Source organism: Macrobrachium rosenbergii, chromosome 12 (assembly GCF_040412425.1).
Source record: "Macrobrachium rosenbergii isolate ZJJX-2024 chromosome 12, ASM4041242v1, whole genome shotgun sequence".
NCBI classification, from domain to species: domain Eukaryota; kingdom Metazoa; phylum Arthropoda; class Malacostraca; order Decapoda; family Palaemonidae; genus Macrobrachium; species Macrobrachium rosenbergii.
In genome coordinates, this window is record NC_089752.1 from 73,740,320 (window position 1) to 73,745,319 (window position 5,000).

A 5,000-nucleotide genomic window follows, 5' to 3' on the forward strand; every position below is an offset into this window, starting at 1 on the left:
TGAGTATATATCATATGTATATGTACATCTCAACAATTCTGTATTCTGTAATTGTGGGAATTCCTCTTTTTTATCTGTTTCTATTTTATTTTGCTTGTCCTGGTTACTTATCTGCTTTTCCTGTATGTCTGTCTCGCTTGTCGAAACTGTCTCAGACAAACTGATCAGATCTGGGCGAAACCTTTCTTCGTCAAGCGTAAAGCATACGCTCTTCTGATTATCCTGTTTCAGGCTAATCTTTCCTTCACTACTATCTAATATTATTCCACACCTCCTCATTAAATTAAATGAAAACAATACTTGTGCGGGAAAAAATCTGTCTTCTAAAACTAGAAAACTTTCAATAAATTTATGTGACAAAATATCTATTTCTAAGTTCACATTCCCCAGACTTTTAATCTGTTTCCCTGCTATTCCTTTTATTACTCTACTTTGACCCTGAATCTGAGATCCTGCAATGTCTAAATATCTGGTTAAAGTTATTTTATCAATTACATTAACAGTACTACCTGAATCAATGAGTACAGTACATGTCTTTCCATTCATTGGAATCTTTACAATAGGCAGATCCTTCCTGTTTATTTCTTCCTCTTTCATGGAAAATATTACTTCTTCGCTATGTAAATAGGAAAATGCGGATGAACCTTCATTTCCCATCGTAACTGTTTCTCCTTTTTCTCTTTCATCACCTTGAAGGGAATTGCTTTCTTTTCTCTGTAAAGGGGTTAACTGTCAATGACTGGATGATTCATTTATATTTGGGTGACTGCTACTTATCTCTGTAATCTCTATATTGGCTTACTTATTATTGAACCAACAGTTTTTTGTTAAATGCCCGATCTTTTTGCAAACTGCACAGATTCTAGGTTTTCTACATTCACTAGTGGAATGATTGGTATACCCGCAGTTTTCACATGTTATTTTTGGTTTAGCTCCTTGAGCTGAATTATTCTCTGGTTTTGAATTATTTGTGTTTGAACATTTACCATTATGATATCTTATGGGTGGACCATTCCTTGACTGATTCTGTCTTCCTTTCTGGTTTGGATTCCATTTTTTCCTAGTATTTTGTGCATATTTCCTTTGAAAGGAAGTTTGTCTATTCCCTGCTTGTCTGGAATTATCATTATACTTGTTATTTCTTTTATATGAATCATGGGTGTTTCTGCCTTTCCTTTCATTTTGTGTTTCTGTTACACCTACAAATTCCTTTTAAAAATCTGTCTCTTTCTTCTGGGTTTCTTGCTTCATTGATATTAAAGCTGTAAAGCTATCACTTTTAAGATAAATTTCAACTTTCTTGAAAGCTTTCTTTTCTTTTTCTCCGAGTGTGTTATACATCGTTCCAAATGACAAGTAATTCAAAACATATCTTAAACTAACTAAATCATCTTCATCACCAAAATCATTCTTATTTTCTATGGTGATGTTTGTTTTCTTTAAGTCCTCTATTACTTTGTGTGTCGATTCTTCAACATCTGTGTGAAGATTTGCTATGGATTCTCCATCATGATGCTGGGTAAGGAATTTATTAATATTATATAATGCATCATTTAAATTCAGTATGTGGTTATTTTATTGAATCTAACTGAATTCAAAGTTTTATGTGCATCACTACTTTCTGAACTAACGAGAAGCAAGGCTTCGTTAATTTTAGCTCTTTCGTTTGTTATTCTCCCTGTAGATATGCAACTGTCTGCATCAGCAAGCCACTGGTTCACAGAATATGATTCTAGCCTATTTTTGTCAGGATTTGAACTTTCAACTCTTCCACAGAATCGGGTGGCTTGTATAATGATCGCTGCTTGCGCCATTGTTCTAAATTGAAATGTGTTAGTATTATTATTATTGCTATTTCTGTTATTAGTGCTAGTACTTTCTTGAGTTAATGATATCATGAACTTGACACTGGAATGTGACTATGACTAACTGTTGTTGGTCTTAAATTATAAGAGTGATTTCTAATAGTATTCAACAATTCGTAAAACGAATTCTGCATATTACAACAGTATTCTAAAAATCATAAAAAAATGTATACACAAATACACAACAGTATTCAAAAAAATATATCATGAAAAGAATGTTATGTTATTAAAGATTCCTATCTGTCAAACATCAAAAAAATATAACAAAATACAAAAAATTTTAGAGAGAATCATAAAGGTTTTATACCTTCTAGGAGAGAGAACAATAAAATTTTTTTTTCATACACTCTTACAGAGAGAGAATTATTAAAATAACTTTCCAATCATGACTTACTTATTTCTGTTGTGGTTTGGTTTTAACTGTTGTTTGCTACTACTGTTTCTCTTGAACTGCTTTTCACTTTTCCTTTTCGCGACCAACACTGTAGTTCACTGTAGACATGCAGGATACGACCTCTAGTTTTTAAATCTTTGACTAAAACTGTCCTTTTCTTGTTTCGTCCACCATCAGGGATTCATCTTGTTCTTAGATTTCTCTAGTAATGTTGATTTTTAACAGGAATGTTTTGTTGTACATTTGAAATACACTCATCCATTTTAACAGATTGTGTATAGAAATCTGTTTGGGCGTGTGTCGATAGCTTCTTAGATTTCACCAGTAATGTTGATTTTTAATGGGAATGTTTTGTTGTACATGTGAAACGCACTCATCCATTTTAACAGACTGTGTATAGAAACCTGTTTGGGTGTGTGTCGATAGACACCAACACTCAGGTGTCATTGTTTCGCTGTTTCACGTTGACTGGTATGCTTGCGTTGCACTTGTTGTTTTATCTTCAGGGAATAATATTTCTTAGTTGTGGGTTTTTTAACTCTTATTTCACTCTGTTCTGCTTTGGCCATTGATGTTTGTAGCAGGAATTTTTTTCGCTGATGTTATGATTCACTTCGTCATCTGTTATTAAATTCTTGAGTGTGTACTTGTTCGTTCTTCACAGTGTACTTCCTTGGACCCCATTGCTGCCACCAAATGTAATGAGGTCTTTTCTTTTTTTTTGTTTTATTCATTTCTGGCTTTGTTTGTTGTTAGTTGTTAGAGTCCCAGGAGGCTTAGGAAGACACAGTGCAGCTTTCTTACTTCATTAACACACTAGTAAAATATACAGTATGTATACAAGTTTAGTGAATTGAAGTATGAGTCTTTCTTTCTTCTTAACCCACAACTGGTGAGGCTCTCAACCTCACGCCCTTAAGGCTCTTGGTTCACCTCTCTCCTCTCTATCTGTTTCTCTCTCCCTTCAAGCTTGCTTTCTTGAAGGTTCTTCAAAGGAAATGTCCATCCCACCAGTAGGCAGACCATTGCTTCTGTTCAGCATTGTAGATGTCTTTATTGGTTGAAGATTATCTAATGACGTCTCTTGGGTGTGATTAATTGACTTAATTCCTCCTACTGTAGGTGGGACTAATGACGTCACTGGAAGTCTTCAGGTTCCGGCAAAAGTTAAAAGGTCAGGACGCAGGTGAGACAGGTAGGCAGTTTTTAATGGTTGCGCTTAGATTACTCTAGCGCCGATGTTTTGGATATATATTCACAACATTCCTGATTGTTATTCTCTCTTTCTCTTTCTTTCTCTGTCTATCATTTGTCTATTAATGGTTCTGTCTTATTTCTTCTTCTCTCTTTTATATTTATGTTATTCCTAATTAATATTCTCCTAGCTGTCATTACATCTATATATATATATATATATATATATATATATATATATATATATATATATATATATATATATATATATATATATATATATATATATATATATGTGTGTGTGTGTGTGTGTGTGTGTGTGTGTGTGTTTTGCATTTGACATATCTAAGATATTCGAAATCACTGCAGTGTCCACAGCCAACGCCCAATAATCTACAGGATACAGTTCTATTCACCATAAACCTGAGAACACACAGATAACTAGGCCCAGTCCTAGTCATTTATAACCAGAATTTAACTTCATTCGATTACCGATAACTTCTCCATAAGGTGCTCGCAATTTGGCAATTTAAATGTCAATGGATTTAGAGAATTTAGTTTCAACTACTGGGTTATCATTCCTTCAAATAATGATGGAGATTTCTGACTTGAAATGTTGTATCACTTAATCCTCTCTTCAGCCATCAGAATAGCGTTGCAGTAAAGCCTCCTAATGCTTCAGTTAAGCATTGCTTATATATTAGATTGCATGTTCCTGTAAATGCATATGCTGCAGTGGTACACAGACACAGCAATACGGCTTAACTCACGAAATGCGTTTAGCTTTGGCACAAAAAGAAATTTCTGAATGTTAATAATGCCTGTCGATATATGCTCCTCATACAACTGACTGAATTGCAGTTGAAGTGCAGCAATGATAAGAGATTTCCTACCAACACCTAAAAGGAACAATATAGTTAAATCGACCAGTAATCACTTGAGCATTGGAGAGATTTTTTCTTTATGTATACTTATAAGATAATGCCGACGATACATACATGTATGCAGATATATATAAATATAAATATATATATATATATATATATATATATATATATATATATATATATATATATATATATATATATATATATATATATATATATATATATATATATATATATATATGTGTGTGTGTGTGTGTGTGTGTGTGTGTGTGTGTGTGTGTGTGTGTGTGTGTACGTGTACATAGATATATACATGGTGTAACATGAGTTTATTCAAATATTTTGGGAAATGAAATAAAAATAATTTTGAGCAAAAAATGTTCTAGAGATATGCATTTTAAGGCTTCGTTTGTGAGTGAGGGAAATTTTAAATTAACCGTTATCATTAGCGCTGCTTTCATGCGATGGAGGTAGGTCGGAGTAGCCTGGGATGTGGGGGAGCGTTTAGAGAAGCAGGATGGAGCGATTAGTCCGATGTGCAGAAAATACCTCATTTTGAATCAACTGCACCTGCCTTCTTTATTGATACTAGGAATTTTTTTATTGTGTGAACCGCAGGATTTTAATAAAGGAGCTGATTAATCTTCAAGTACCAAATAT